Source organism: Hyla sarda, chromosome 1 (assembly GCF_029499605.1).
Source record: "Hyla sarda isolate aHylSar1 chromosome 1, aHylSar1.hap1, whole genome shotgun sequence".
Lineage (NCBI taxonomy): Eukaryota > Metazoa > Chordata > Amphibia > Anura > Hylidae > Hyla > Hyla sarda.
Genome location: NC_079189.1, coordinates 195,500,649 through 195,518,097, shown reverse-complemented (window position 1 = coordinate 195,518,097; position 17,449 = coordinate 195,500,649). Strand labels below are relative to the sequence as shown.

The window sequence follows — 17,449 nt, the reverse complement described above, 5'->3', positions numbered from 1 at the left end:
AGAAATGTCCTGCATTCCAGTACAAACTTTAGCTTCACTTAGGCAAATTAACCATACGTCTGCTAAAACAATGCCAAGACGAGAGCGCCATGATTATAGTGACATGATTCAGCACCTGTTACTGGTTAGAAAGCATTGAAAGTGTCAAATATGAACAAAGTGAACAAAATAGAAAACATTTCACCACACTGCATGCATTTGAATTGTACATTTATGTACATAAAAAACAAGTTTTTAGGTGAAAATACTATTATTAGAATGACCTGTAGTGCCAACAAACTGTGCAATGTTGTACCAAGATCACTTACATATGTCCCAAAGCTAATTTCTCTAGAAATTTGGAGTGTAAGGGGAATTAAGTGAAAGAGGAGCAGAAAGGGAATGCATAGTAGGTGCTGCAACCTCTCTTGAAATGAAAAACTTAGATGTTCTGGAACAGTGTGTGGGAAACTGGTCGGAGTGCAGTGGAAGGGAAGCAGGCATGGCGGGAGTTCTGTGATGAAGAGCTGAGGGAAAGCAATGCATTCTAAGAATTGTAGTACTATGCAACTAGTCAAACATGAGGTACAACCATGTAGTACAGGTCTAAGACCCCCAGACTAAAATAGATTTTCTGATGGTTTCAGAACTGGAGCAGATAGGTAAGCAATGCTATATGCTTCTGCAGCATTTTTATGTTTTTACCTGACATCAGAGTACCTATTTATATTATATTCTTACATAAATGTAACAGCTTTGTATTCCCAAAGTTGTGTTCACAGCATATGAAAAACATAAGGGGCCTTCAATTTTACCCTTCATGGTATCCAGGAGCAATTGGGAGGTCCTAAGGTTTTGCAATGTGAAAAAGACAGATTACCCAGAAGCAATGGATGTCTTTTCCATCAGTTTTCCCTGTGTATTTCATGGGAAGCTTCTGGTAAAGAACCCGATTGATCATCTATTAATAATTCTCATTGGTTCTCTTCTGTCCCTGAAACCCTTTCTCCATATTATTATCTTACCAGTTGCCTATTTCTATACTTGAAAAATCTCAAACCAGATGTTGGCGATCCCATTACTACTTTGGACTTGATCGTATGAAAGTTAAAATGAATGTGAGTCCTTTTCTTACCCCTTATAACCAAGGCTGCTATTGTCTCGTCTATATTCAGGTGTCACTTTTCACTGAAATTTTTAACCTTCCAGCAATCCCTTCCTTGTTATCACAGACAGAACACGAAGTCTCAGATTAGTTCTAGGTCTATTGGCCAGATTAAAGCAGACAATATTTCAGTATAATTTTATAATATAGAGAGTAAAATGTAAAGTAAAAAAAAAAAAGTCACTAAAAATTATTTGAAAATATGTTTAAAGCAGTACTGTAGCACATTTTTGTTTTATCCCAATGTGCTCAGGCTGCAAAAAGAAAAAAAAACGAACTTTAACTCACCTTCCGCTGCTCCCTCTTTGCACCGCTATAACAGATCATCACACTGCGGTCAGTGTATCACCGGTCAATGTCCCGCCTTGGCCAGTGATAGGCTGAGTGCAGTGGCTGGGCCCCACCTTCTCCCTGGGCTTCTTACTTGACACTGTGCTCAGCCTATCACCGGCCGAGGTGGGACATTGCTGCGGCCGAAGATACACTGATTGCAGTGTAGTGATCCGTGCACATGGAAGCAGGAAGAAGACCGGGACCAGAGACAGGAAGAAGTATAGCGGCGCAACGGGGGAGCAGCGGAAAGTGAGTTAAACACATTCCCTTTAACTAAAAAATATTTAAATGTCCCTTGGGATAAAGGGCTATTTCTTATTTCAGTCATCTGTGCCAAGAGGTTTTAAAGCCTCCTATAAACACCCCTACTTGGTAGAGAGGTTACCATGCCAAACTTTCCAACAAAAACCACATTATTGGAAAACATGAAAAAACCATTGTTTTACTTTCTTTCCAGATAAAGTTGATAGTGTTTAATAAAAAGTCTTAATACATAAGTTGTAAGAACTGTAGTCACTTATTGGTCTGACAATATGAGCTTCATTCTATAGGCTGTATTAGATCGGGCATTGGCTGATAATTGTCCCGTGTAATAGACCAAGTGAGCAGCCGGTACATATTTGCTTATTGGCTGATCAGCCATTCGTGTTGTATTATCCAATGGATGGATAGCAGCAAGACAGTATCATTTTTTTAAGTGAAATCCTATGTATTTTTCGAGAGTTTACATGTGGACCTTCTTGGCCTAAACATGGGAGGAGGGTAGTAAATGTTCTTTTATACAGTTTTATTGAAGCTTTTCTTCTGTTTTATAAAGCCTGACTTGACAGCTTTACAGTCGCTTTACCTCTGAAGAATATCCCAACTATTGTAAGTGCAGCAGAACAAACACAAGACTTTTATCACAAGATATTGTGGAATATTTGGGGGTGAAATTGGAGTAATACTGGATTGTACCTAATGGGCAGACTGTTAATAAGGAAAGTTTATTTTTTATTTATCATAAACCATGAAGCATTTTAATAAATGTCTCTAACATCACACAAATAAAGAACCCTTTTTACACAGAGTCAAAGCTTGTATAAACAGGTAGCTATAGAGGGACACAGGCAACAGATGCCCAAAATGTCTTCTGCTATATGTAAGTATGTGGGTGGGCACCACTGTGGTAGAGCTAGTTTGAGTGGAAACAGAACTGTACCATAACACATAGAAATGAGAACTGCATTCTAACTCCCATACAGTGGGGGAGATTTATCAAAACCAGTGTAGAGGAAGAGTGGTGCGGTTGCCCCTAACAACCAATCAGATCGCTTCTTTCATTAAAAATGAAAGAAGCGATCTGATTGGTTGCTATGGGCAACTGCAACACTCTTCCTCTGCCCTGGTTTTGATAAATCTCCTCCAGTATGTCAAAATAAACAACACATTTAAAATCAGTTAAAAACACACAATACATTTACTACTACACAATGTAAGCAAAAGCATCCTGCTGAAGCCATGATAGATGTCGGAATACGTGGGGTTGGCTCCCCCAAGGGCTTTATTTGGATATAGAAGGCTACTTTTTTGACTCTTATCTTAGATATTATTTCATATAATTTGAGTGACTGTTTATTTCAGTGTATTTGACAGTCTGCCTATTGTTACTGGGTGAGTCCTGCCCAGTATATGTGTTATTTTTTCTTCTTTTACTTCCATTATGTAGCAGGGGATATATTGTGTGTTTTAAATGTATGATGTGTTTCATTATATAATTATGGGGCCATGAGGGTTCTCGTAATCGATTTTCTTTACATTGTGTCAATAAAGGTGTTGTGTTTTTTGTTTGTTTTATGTGATAATATGTATGTGTCTGAGTATTATTGTAAAATCCTCTCCGCCACATACATAGACACCAATACAGTGACCCCCCCCCGACCAATGATGGCCCCGACATACGATAATTTCAACATGCGATGGACTCTCAGAAGCCATCGCATGTTGAAGGCAGCATCAACATACGATGCTTTTGTATGTCGGGGCCATCACATAAACGGCTATCCGGCAGCGCAGACTGCTTCAACTGCCGCCGGATAGCAGTTTACGGTGCCCCATGTGCTCCGGTGATGGTCTCCTACCTGTCCTCAGGGCTCCGGAGCGTCCTCTTCGGGATCCCCTCCATCGCCAGCGCTATCCATCGTCATCATCACGTCGCCGCGCACGCCGTCCCATCATGCAATAGGAATGGCGTGCGTAGTGACGTGATGACGGCGACGTGAGAGCGATGATCCCGGGGCGGAAGAGACATTCCAGAGCAGCGGGGACAACACGGGGATGCGGCGACAGCGATGGAGGGCGACATCCAGGGCAGCGGTGATGAGTCCGGAACGGCGGAGACAGGTGAGTACAACTTCCTATTCTTTACATTGCACGGATCCCTCAACATATAATGGTTTCAACAAACGATGGTTCATTTGGAACGGATTACCATCGTATGTTGAGGGACCACTGTATTATAAAATCACAGTAAGGTTAACAGTAAGGTAAGTACCCCATTGACAGATTTTGCATCAGGCCCTAGGAGCTTCAAGTTACACCTCTGACAACATTATCTGCCCTTTCTAGTCATTTACTCATTCCGTAGAATGTGAATTACTTTATTCATATTAGATAATCCAGTGCCTAAATTGATGACAAATAGAATATGAATACAATTCTAATGTATTCCAAATAGAGTAATAGAAAAATAAGAATGTGGTATAAGATACTGGCTATCCAAGATGCTTGGCTCAATTTACATACATCCTTACACCTCTAGGTGATGCTGTTTACAGTTTGGTAAAAACGCCATATTAAATTATATAATGTGGACATTTGATGCCTGACATCAAATATTGAACATGACATAATATTTTCACAAATACGCTTGTTAAATAGATGTAGGACTAATTATTCTCTAGTCAGTAGTGGATATCTATGAAGATTAGCTGGATGCAATTTAGATAAATTAGTTTGATGTTGAAATCTTAATAAAAGATATTAATTTTAATCTGACAAACTAAAAACTAATTGCGGTGGATTAATTGCGCTTGACTTCTGAGATGAAATAAGTAATTAGACCAAGAGTTTATCTCCTTAATTCTAATTTCTTAACTTAATTAGTTGTAAACTTTCAGTATCAGGAAATGTATATCCAGAAAATAAAATAATGTAACATAAAACAAAATGTAACAAATATTGGATCTATTCATATTAATCCTAACTTAAAAGCCTCAACGGGTGTGGACCCGCTGTGCTACTTACCGGTTTGGCATAGGGCCAATCCTGGGAATGGTGTCTAAGTGTTCCCCTGGTTTTCACCTTTTTTTCCCGCTCCAGGATGCGGAAGCTGGTTTTAGCTGCAGGGAAACACCAGGTCGCTTCCTCAAGAGTGATCCCGGTAAGTGGCAGCTTGTCGAGCAGGCCAAACACCCCGGAGTTAAACTCCAGAGATACAGGCAGGTGAGAGTGGACAGACGCTGGAGATGGGAGATCACAGCAGGTGGAGTCAGACACAGCAGATCAGGTCTGGTGACTTAGCTGAACTGGTGCTGGAAAAACCGCAGAGCTGAATAGCTCAGGTGCAGCAAGATGGAACAAACTTGCTAGCAGAGAGAGGCAAAGTCAAACAGTCCACAGTCAAATCCAGGAGAAGCAGAGCAGAAGCTAAGGGAGCAGGCAGAGATGTAGTCAGAAACAGAACCTAGGTCAGAAAACTGGAACACAATAGATGACACCTTCACTTGCAGTAAACCACAATATTGCTCAGGAAAGGAAAGGAGGGGGAGAGCCCTTAAATATGTGATGCTGAACAGGGATTGGAGAGGGAGCAGAATCAGAGGCATACACAGACCCTTAGAGACAGGACTCGCGTGGCCCCAACTGGATGCACCAGATAATGTCACTGCATGGGATAGAGCAGAAGGAGCAGTCCAAACCTGCAGCGAGGAGGAGGAATATCTGTGCGCACAGTACGGCTGAGGTAGGCAGCGAAATATGGAACACGTGTTACACTATCAATTCATGAATATATAAACATCTCTATGCTCTGGGCCATGAATGGGTTAAAGCAAGTTGTTCTTTATAGTTATGTATATTAAAGTGAATACTACAGTGATGATTGGAAAGGAGTTATCCATTCATCATGGCTCTAGCGTTCACACACCTAGCAAACAAATAATCTTGTATTACATGATCCAACTGACAACCCCATTCAGGGTACATTTAACACAGGCGGGATTTACTGTGAGTTTCCCCAGGAAATTACGTTAACTTCAATGGAAAAATCCACCACCTTAAACTCACAGCAGCTGAAACCTGCAGCAGTAGATCCCACTCATAGGAATGCACCCCAGGATTAATGTCACACATGGCGTTTTTTTGCGTCTTGTTTTGAACACTGCAGTTTTTAAACCAAAGGTGTACTCAACACAAATGGAAAATAAAAAGGAAGATTCTTAAAGCCACAATCTATAGTTTTCTTTACTGGCACTAAAGAGATTTGTATGCCTAAGAGACCATGGCACCCTCAAAATAATAATGGATTTTCCTTTATGGCCTAGGATTCATTGTCATGTGGGGTTCATGATAATTTAGAGTAGTGAAGCGCCTTTATTACTCATCAATCTGTCCACGTTTGGTAAAGCACCCCGTTTGCAAACTTCAACTCGTCAACTTCCCCCGTTACAGCAATGTAATGGCTCACCCACAGGCTACCTGAGGGCGTGCTACAGCAGATCTGTCACCCTGTATTCTACGTGAGTGACCCCAAAATGAGTCTTACATCCACTTATCAGACACCCCAAAATGATATAATGCAAATAGACAGAGTAGAGACTTCAGTTAAAATTAGCAATTGTAAAAACAGGGAAATAATGTGAAGAGCATTATGCCCATAGGGAGTAACTTACACAGAAAGGAGTAACTGTAGCATGTCTGAAGCTCCTACAAGTCTCCTCATCTTCCATCCTATAACTTTTTTAAATATCACCGCTCCATTTAACACATTGAAGTAGTGAACATTCCTGACCATGTCTGAAGCTCAGATACACCACCCCACCTCCCATCCTTCATAGCGGTTATACGAATCATCAAATCAAGGCAATATGAAGATTAAAAAACTTTATTAAGCAAACAAATGTTTATAATTCTCTCCTATGAACACTGCTTGAAATGGAGTAAACTTCCCTCCTGGTTTGCAGGAACTTGTGTGCGCTGTGGTTTTTCCTGATGTATACAATGCACGTTTAATAACTGTACACAGTAGAACAGGCTTTTTCTCTTATACAGTACATTACAGTAGTTAAAAGTATCACTATCACTGTCCAGAGCAGGTTAGGTTTTCTATGGGGGCTTGGTCCTACTCTGGACAATTCCTAAAATGGACAGAGGTGGCAGCAGAGAGCACTGTGGTCAGGCAGAATGGAAATTCAAAAAGAAAATAATTTCCTGTGGATAATAACAGAAACTGATAAGTACTGGAAGGATTAAAATTTATTAATAGAATTAATTTACAAATCTGTTTAACTTTCTGGCACCAGTTGATTTAAAAAAAAAAAAAAATGTTTTCCAGTGGAGTACCTCTTTAAGGCCATTTTTAAGCTGTCCAAACCACTCTAGTAGTTGAATTACCAACCACGGCAGATGGTATACTTAACTCAGCCATGGTTTACAAAAATGTATCCCATCTTCGTAATATTTCACTTTTGAGCATGCCATTGCCTTGTGTATATACCAAGTAAGCAAAAGTTCATCATTTTTCCTAAAACATGGGATGACATGACTTACAATTTCATGGATGGCATCACCTTTATCAAAGACTGTATTTGTCATTTGTTGAGAACCAGGATTAAGAGGGGTAACAAGATTCATAATTTATCATTGGTTTAACCCTGTTTTTGTGATGTTCATTTGTCGCAGTTGCTGTTTAGAGACGTTTCCTTGTGACTTTTGCTTTAGATGCTTTTTGTAGAATTGTGTAGCCATGCCATAGTCTTGTTAACTTTTTTGAAGTGGTCATGAATTTTTTGCATTTGTCGCAAAGCCCTAAATTTGTTGCGAATCTACACCAGCCCTGACCTGATTTATAAAACTGGCTTTGGACCGCATTTGCAAAAGTTGCACATTTTGGCTCAATGAGTTAAAAATTCACAGAAAAAGTTGCAGAGGTGGAACCATACACAGCAGTGTTATTTAAAAAAAAATGTGTACTAGCCCTATATTTATCATATGCAATGCAACCATTTAGTACATTTTCCCCATACACATTACCAGAGGCGTATGTTCAATTTTTTTGGGGGGGGTTGAGGACCTATTAAGGATACCTATAGGGGAATACCTACCCAAGGGGTGCTGCTACTTATAGTTTACCTGTCATTTACAAAACTTTTTACAAAATGTAGATGTAAATGTACATTATACTGTTTGTATAATAAAGGGAACACTAAGATATCACATCCTAGATCGTAATGAATGAACTAATCGTATGAAATACTTTTGTCTTTATATAGTTGAATGTGCTGACAACAGAATAACACAAAAATTATCAATGGAAATCAAATTTATCAACCCATGGAGGTCTGGATATGGAGTCACACTCAAAATCAAAGTGGAAAACCACACTACAGGCTGATCCAACTTTATGTAATGTCCTTAAAACAGGTCAAAATGTGGCTCAGTAGTGTGTGTGGCCTCCACGTGCCCGTATGACCTCCCTACAATGCCTGGGTATGCTCCTGATGAGGTGGCGGATGGTCTCCTGAGGGGTGTTCTTCCAGACCTCGACTAAAGCATCCGCAAGCTCCTGTGAGAATCTCATCTAGGTAACTAATGGCTAGTGTTGAGCGGCATAGGCCATATTCGAATTCGCGAATATATGGACGAATATTCGTCATATATTCGCGAATATTCGCATAATCGTAATATTCGCGTTTTATTTTCGCATAAGCGAAAATTCAAGAATGCGAAAATTAACATATGCGAAAATTAGCATATACAAAAGTAGCATAAGTGAAAATTCGCATATGCGAAAATTAGCATATGCAAATTTCGCATATGCGAAAATTCGCGCAGTAGTATTAGAGCCTTCTTTACACCACACAAGCTGGAAGCAGAGAGGGATGATCACTGTGATGTGTACTGTGAAAAAAAAAATAAAAAAATAAAAAATAAAAAAAACAAATATTCGTTATTACGAATATATAGTGCGATATTCGTGAATTCGCGAATATGCGATATTCGCAAATAAAATTCGCATTGCGAATATTCGCGAGCAGCACTACTAATGGCAGTCAGGCTACCTCTGGCAAGCACATGGAGGGCTGTATGGCTCACCAAATAAATCTTGTATAGTGGTGTTATTGGTACATCATTGGTATAATGGTATTATTTAATCACTGCAGTGGTAACATGTAGTCCTGGTTTTAGAGGTATTACATCATCCCTCAACCCTGTATGTCTGCTTAAATGCATGAAAAGGGTGTAGCAACGATCTCTCCATGATAACTTTGCAAATTGACTCTGTAAAAATGTGTAATATGTGCCTTGTATAAGCATGCTTTGTTTCGAACAGACCTTCTTTTTCAGTTATTTAGTAATACTTATAAAAGGTATTATTCTAAAACACCTGAAAAAGAGTGATACAGTAGTGTGATAACATTAGAAACCCAAAGGTATGGTTATAAAATTGTCTTACAAGTGTTTCTTTGAATACACACTCTTCTGTGCACAGTGGTCTTGTTTCGATGTTCCAGTACTTCTTATTTCTGAATATCAAGGTAGAATCGCCACTGCTAGCTCTGTGAAAGGGGAATGTCTTTTATAATGTAGGAGTAGGAGTACTGTTCACACAGTGAGATACGGTGGTGCTCTAGCGATGTGGCCAGACGAAGTACGGAACCCGTGCAAAACATCGGCTGCTGCTGTCGCCATTGTACCCCTCCGGTATGTGTTCCCCCCAACAGTTCTCTGTATGTTAGTATTATACGTAAATAAAGAAGACTTGAGAAGAATCGGTGAGTCGCCAGCATTTCTTGTTTCCTTTGAAAATTGTTTACTTCTTATTTCTAACAATCCCAGGCTGCGCTACAAGTAGACATTTTTGGGCTTCAGAGTGGAAAATAAGGAGTTAGTCAATTTAGGATATCAAAATTTATAAACGGTGTGTTTGCAACATTTAGTATTGTGCTCTTAAAGGGGTACTCTCCCCCACCCCCCCAGACATGCCATCCCCAGTCCCATCGGCCGGACCCCGTGATCTCTCGGTGCAGCACCCCGTAATCCGATGCACAGAGCTAACTCAGCTTTGTGCCGGATGACGGGCGACCACCACCGTCACACCCTCTCTATTAATGTCTATGGGAGGGGGTGTGATGGCTGTGTACTCGCTGTCATGCCCCCTCCCATAGACATGAATGGAGGGGGTGTGGCGTGATGTCCCTAACATGAAGGCCCCTGGCTTCCGTGTTCATGAATGCTGCAGAGTCGGCCCGGAGAGTGTGTGTGTGTGTGTGTGTGTGTGTGTGTGTGTGTGTGTGTACCAGTGGCCAGACCCCTTTGGATATCAGCAGGGGGCCGTCAACGGCACTTGGACGAGTATAGACGTCCATGGTCGCTAACAGGTTAATGTGTGCTTTATGTCAATGTCCACGTGTAAGCTACATTCATGAGCTAGTGAATAGCAGGTGTTGAGAAACACTTTGTTTTGTGATATTTGTCAGGGAGTACAAAGGCAATTATGTTTTTTGAGAAACTTAAAGGGGTACTCCCGTGGAAAACTTTTTTTTTTTTTTTTTTTTTTTATTAACTGGTGCCAGAAAGTTAAACAGATTTGTAAATTACTTCTATTAAGAAATCTAAATCATTCCAGTACATTTTAGGGGCTATATGCTACAGAAGAAATGCTTTTCTTTTTGGATTTCTCTGATGTAACGACCACAGTGCTCTCTGCTGACCTCTGCTGTCCATTTTTGGAACTGTCCAGAGCAGGAGAAAATCCCCATAGCAAACAATCGCTGCTCTGGATAGTTCCTAAAATGGACAGCAGAGGTCAGCAGAGAGCACGGTGGTCGTGACATCAGAGAAATCCAAACAGAAAAGCATTTCCTCTGTAGTATACAGCCCATAAAATGTATTGGAAGGATTAAGATTTTTTTAATAGAATTAATTTACAAATCTGTTTAACTTTCTGGCACCAGTTGATTTAAAAAAAAAAAAAAAAGTTTTCTATGGGATTACCCCTTTAAATCAATACATTGCTATACATACAGGAGGCAAAGTTAAAGTGTGTTTCCTGTGTATAATTATATATAGCAGAATGAATATATATATATATGTATAGCAGAATAGATATTACAGTACTACTGCTTTTTGCAATTCAACCTCTTTAAACTTTAATAATATTCATGTCTATATTACCAAAGGTGGGAGAATGACCCTGGATTCTCGCTACTGTTTGTTATTTTAATTATTTTGATAAAGTTGGAATTTTTCTTTTTTGTGAAAATTACAGTTGAGAATTTATGAATAATGCTATGAAATGTGTTTGGGGGATAAAAGTGTGCAATAACAAAAACAAACTTGTCCCCCAACCATGTACTTTTTTTTTTTTTTTGTTAAATTCTCAAAATGGCAGCTAAATGTGCACAAGCAAAATGTATAGGACCCACATGCTTATTGATTGTCCCTGGTATTTTGGCAACAAATGTCTTGTTCAAGAAGTTTGCTCCACCAATTTAACAATCACTCTGGAACCAGTACAATTTATAATGTTGAATAAGAACAAAATGCTAATGATTCTTTTGTAGCTCAACTAAAACATACATACAAAACATTAATACAGTGGAATAGGTTAAACAAACGGTTACTGACCAAATCCTGAATACTGACACCAATGTTACCAATAATACCAGTAAATAAGTAAGAAATGTCTCCACCTCCCCCCCCCCGCCAAATACAGTGACTATATAGTGGAAGATACCAGCTCTACACAGGCCATGCAGACCACATAAGTGACTACAGTGCAGTTACATTTGTTGACTCAGAGGTGAGGTCTTCTCTAATTGGAGAATTTTTCCTATTCTTCTTTATCCAGTGTCATGACGATTTCTTCACAAAACCTGCCAGACAAATATTATGCTTTTCTAGCACCTATAACACACTGATCAGTAATAATGTCCCCTTGGTGTACCAAACAGTGGAGTGGGTAGACAAGTGGGTTGGGAAAGAGCAGGTAGCCCCCCATTAGGAAGATGTTTGCTCCATTAGGAAGACAGGTCCGTCACATAGTTTTCCACAATTACATAGGTGCCCCGAGTAGGTAGGCCCCTCTGTAAGTAATAGTCTTCTGTAAAAACCACATATACTTATCTTGTGGCTTCTGCACAGATCCACTCAATGGACTCTCCTTTCTATTTCTCTGGGCTCCAACACACAATGAAGTCACTCACTTGAAGCATAGAGGAAGAGATGCTCGACCTCTTGTGGCTGCCTGCAAACATTGAGGGCAGCTACAAGCACTATTGACAGGGCAATGAGCCAACGAAGCTAGCCCTGTCTGTCAAAATCCCCACCCAGTTGCCTATTTTCCTCTCCATTGTAAAACCAGAAAAAACTTTTTTTTGCCCATGCTTACTGTAGAAGCAACTTCTTTCCAAATTCAGTTTATTATATAATTAAAAAAACAACAACAAGGTAGTACATAAATCAATGAAACAGGTAGTTGCACATGTCATTTCCATGAGAGAACAACAGAGTCACATTATGTCTTGCTGTGTGGAAACAGGAAAGACGAAGTAACGTGGCAGCACAGTAATGATGCTGGAAACAATATCAGATGGCTCTGTTAATAATAAACAAGCAATATCCACTATTATGGAATAAAGTGCAACTTCTATGTTTGAAATTAACACTAGTGCAGGTGACTGCCCAGACAATACATAAGATTCTTTTAAGGGGCACTCCGCCCAAATGACTTATTTATCCTATATGCCTGGGCTGCCACGATTAAAATAATTTTTTTTACTTACGTTCTGCCGTCTCCTCCACCCCCCCCCCTTTATTTGAGTCCTCTGTCTGTCCCCTCAGCTGATCAGGACCTCCGATTCATAGACTGGGAGGGAGCGCAGGGTGAACATGTACACCCTGACTCCTGTAGGGGTTAATAAAAATGCATCAAAGGCCTACTTTGTAGAAAGATTTAAAACAAGGATGTAGCAATACGTCACATAACACAACACCTTTAAACGTATTAATGTTTTACCAGACCTGGTATTTAGTTACAATGGGGGGGATTTATCAAAGTTGTCTATTTCCCGCATCGCGTTAGGCTGGTCTATTGTGCGCCTAATTTATCAAAAGTCGCACGGCTCTTGATAAACTATGCGCACAGACTTCGAGATCTATGGTTTAGACTGTATTTAAAACTGTTCCAGCATGGTCTGACAATTCCAATTTTTTGCTGAAAAGTTGCTATTGATAAATTCACCACCAATGCCTTTTCAAGTCTAAATTAGACGAATAGATCATGTTCTAAAAGTCCTCTAAAGAAAAAGTCGCACATATTTAGACTGCAACTTTGTGCGCCAATTTTAGACAGGAAAAAAACTGTCTAAATCCTTTGATAAATCTCCCTCAATGATTCTTATCACAAAATTCGGAGTAGACCGGATAATGTGACCAAAAATTTTTTTTCTTTTTAGTGTAGAGTCACACGTAGTGCATCCACAAAATATTTCCCATTGGCTAAAAGTCTTCAAAGTTACATGGGTGAGACTCTTGTGGACAACCAATAGAAGGGTCATTTTACAAGGAAGAACTACCTATCAATAAATAGTATGCCTACAATTATGGAAAAAAACCAAACACATTTCATTTTGTAAAGTGATGTGGATACCCTGTAAAATTTAACAGCTGAATAAAAGATACCAATTAACACATCTTGGAAGCTATTATTTTATATAATGTTGCCTAGTAGTGCAGCTTTGAAAATGTAACCATAACGCACAATTTCGAGTTATACTACTATGTTAGCAAAACTCGTTCATCATTCAAGGCCCTATGAAGTTGCATTAGCCAAGATACAGCATCCCTAATAAACCTTTGGATCTCAATGTGGCACCTTTTTAATTGGCAAAGGATTAGCCAATGCACAGCTTTTAAAAACAAGATCACTGGCAGAATCAAACTGGTCTCCCTACACTTTTACCACTCAGATTACATCCCTTTGTGCACACAACATATTGATCCTGTAACCATCGCCATTTTGCCAGATCAGGGAATCCTGTTAAATTCAAGTATTGTGCAATCATCAAGGAAGAGACACAATAAAATGCTGTCCTGAAGTGTGTATGGTGATCCCGCTGTTTATGCCCACTACTATGTTTTTCAAAACGAGTTACAGGGCTTCCATTTGGATGTATGGAGCTGGACATGCTAGACTGTTTAGGGGACTTTTTAGAAGAGCTATGCCTTATGCTTATTCAAACAACTGTATACAACTAGCAAAGACCCATATAAAGAATACAGTTAAAAACATTGCTAAAGACATTATCACAAGTGTCTCAATAGCCATTATGGGCACACTAAACCAGTTTGCAAAAGAGCAAGAAAGACTCAGGCCTTGCTTATAAAAGCCCCAGTGTCTAAAATAAATAAAATACACAAAAAACAGACATGTCACAGCCTATTTACCCCTGTGCTTACGAAAAAGACTGTAGCACTACAGAAGTGTCAGATTAGACACCCTGCTGAAAATATTTTCCACACAGACAAAGATTGAAAAATCTCTCTTTTTAGCAGAAAATTTACTTTAAGGTTCCTGTAACCAATTCATGACTACAGAGAGAGAGTCATGCTGTTGACCTAAGGGTACTGTGCAGAGCTATGAAATGCGTTAGTGTGTAGTTGGGAGACCTAATTGGGTGGTCATCTGGTTGAGATGGTTAAAATTGAAGTTCCCTGCCAAATTCTGTTTACGGTGTTCATGATGGCTGGGGTCTTTCCACCAGACCTCCCACCCACCTTGGGCTGGCACAGTGATGAGGAGGCTGCACAAAGGAATAATTGTGGTAGTAGTTTCCCATGGGAACTCCCTGTGTAGTATCTCCTGGCTGGTATAAGGTGGGGTGTCCTTGATGGAAAAATGATACAGGATGACATGAGACTTGCGTAACTTATAACAACTCCCTGTTGTCTTTAATTGACTGAAAAGTTGAAGTTGAATACTTCCAAAATAAGATGTAGGGCAAAAAAATCTTGCATAATAAGTTTCAATTGTAGGCTGTCTGAGCTGGAGCAGGGTCTGACAGATAGCAATGCTTCTCCAGTCAGTTTTATTTAATGCAATTTTCTGCATCAGGGTGCACAACTTCAGTAATGCAAGTCCTAGCTGTGGGATGTAGATCCTTCAAAAATGTAGCAGTACCAGCTGCCTAAATTGTTTTGTAAGGCTGAAGGCCTAAGGGGTGTAGTCACAGGCCAAGAGAACTACACTCCTCTGCTCTGAGTTTAACTCACTGACTGATTTCAATAGACTGAAGAGAGGGTGGGTTAAGAGGATGAGTGCTACCTCCCTTTCAGAAGGTTTTAGTTTAGGTGATAAGTAACTTTATCCAGCCATAGCAAAGCATGTACAAAAACATTAAAGGCACTGTGTATAACAACATACATACCAAGCAAAACAGCTGAGTGCTGGTTTTTATTTTTTTAAATCATCTAATTGATTACATTTACTTTTTCTCTTCTAGATTTTAATCTCCTTCCCTACTATCTGCAAACCAATAGTGGGAGACTTGGCAAAGGAACAAATAAAATTTTTGTTAAAACCCATGTCCTTTTCACAGTTGAAACTTTTTATGAACTTAGACATGTATCCCTAAAGCAATTTAGCAATAATTACTTTTTGTTATAAAAGACATCAACATTTATCCTTTTTTGATTTAAGGTTGTTTAGTTATTAAATCTATACTCTGGCTTTTTGATTTAGGTCTTGTGTTGTCTAATCTCTAGCCTAACCATTCAAGTACTTATCAGCTGTTGTATACTACAGACCACAGTGCTCTCTGCTGACACCTCTGTCCAAGTCAGGAACTGTCCAGAGCAAAAGAAAATCCCCATAGCAAACCTCTCCTGCTCTGGACAGTTTCTGACATGGACAGTGGTGTCAGCAGAGAGCACTGTGGTCAGGCAGAAAATAAATTAAAAAAGGAAAGAAATCTGTTTAATTTCTTGACACCAGTTGATTAAAAAAAAAAAAAGTTTCCACTAGAGTACCCCTTTACTCCATCTTTTGGCAGCAATTCGCTAATTAACTCATTAGTTCACACTCGAGAGGACAAGCCTCTTCGAATGAAATACCAGCACCAACCAAATTTATATTATGAATAACATACTCATTCTTCTTGTAAACAACCACTAACCCACATCTCATTTTATATATCAAGTACTAATTTAGAAAACCTCTATTATAATTTTTCTTATAATATTATAATTTGGTTTTTATCTTTTTTTTTCCCCAAGTCAACATTTACTCTGATTATGAATAACAGTCATACGCCCTTGGGGCTTCTTATCCCCTATCCAAAGCATAGGGGATAAGAAGCCTGATCGCGGGGGTCCCGCCGCTGGGTACCCCCGTGATCTTGCATGCAGCACCCAGTTAGAATCAGTCCGGAGAATCAGAAAGAGCATTGTGACGTCACGGGGACGGAGCATTGTGACAGCTTTCATGCCCCCTCCCATAGGCTTGCATTGAGGGGGCGGAGCGTGACATCACACAAGGGCAAAGCCCTGATATCACAATGCTCCGTCCCCGTGATAGCCAGTAATCAGACCTGGAGCGAACACGCTCCGGGGACTGATTCTAATGGGGTGCTGCAGGCAAAATCACGGGGGTCCCCAGCGGTGGGACCCCCGCAATCAGGCATCTTATAAGATGTCTTAGCGCCGGAGTACCCTTTTAAGTACCAGGATGCAAGGGCGTATCTGTACGCCCTGCGTCCTTAAGTGGTTAAGGACCTGGCCAATTTTCATTTTTGCACTTCTGTTTTTAACTCCTCGCAGTTTAAAAATAAAAACTTATTTTTTTCATCTACAAAGCCATATTAGTGATTACACAGGAAATTACAACAACAAATTTATATAGGTTTCCACATTGTTTTACTAATTAAAAAAACAATTTAACTTTTTTTTATTTTACTTCCTGCCATTTTCTGACCCCTATAACTTTTTTATTTTTTCATATGCTGGGTTGTACGAGTGAATTTTTTGGCACCATAATCTGTTGTTTTTAATCAGTACTATTGTGGTATTGATCAGACATTTTGCTTCATTTTTTATAGGATATATAAAAAATAAATAAAAATGTTTACGTTTATGGCATTTACGTTATGGGATAAATCTGTACTAACATGTTTATTTTTATTATGTTAACGGGGGTGATTTAATATAGAAGGGGTTAAATGGGTTATCTAGAAATAGAAAATCAGATCTAATTTCTTTCAAAAACAGCTCCACGTCTGTCCCAAGGTTGTGTGTGGTATTATAACTTGTAAGCCCACCAGCTACCAGTGAATCACAGCCCCCCAAATCAACCCCTTCCTCAGCGATTGCGCTGCTGGATGGGATGGTTATCTGGGTGCGATCCAGCCCATTAGACCACCAGGGACTGTTAAAAGGTCCTTTTAGAAACCGCTATCAGCTTTGACAGTGGCAATCTATAGGGTTAATAGCCATTCACAGCGATTATGTTGGCTATTACGGGCAGGCTTGAGTCAGGACACCGCTTCATACACCCTTAGCTGCACCATGATGGACTAGATCTGTCATGTGTCGTGAAGGGTTAAAACTTCTGGCAGTCGTGAAGGGGTTAAAGCTTATAAGGCAAATAATTCAAGACATTTGTTAGGCCCAGGCCTTTATTTACGGCCATAGGTTTCTATTGAAAGGGGCATTGAT

The 17,449-nt window shown here is 39.7% G+C and overlaps 1 long non-coding RNA gene across 1 annotated transcript in view; it reads left to right on the top strand.

The window, feature by feature from the left end:
• LOC130362310 (uncharacterized) overlaps positions 1-17,449 on the top strand; it is a 47,635-nt gene that overhangs the window by 19,878 nt on the left and 10,308 nt on the right. The gene's annotated exons all lie outside the window — the stretch shown is intronic.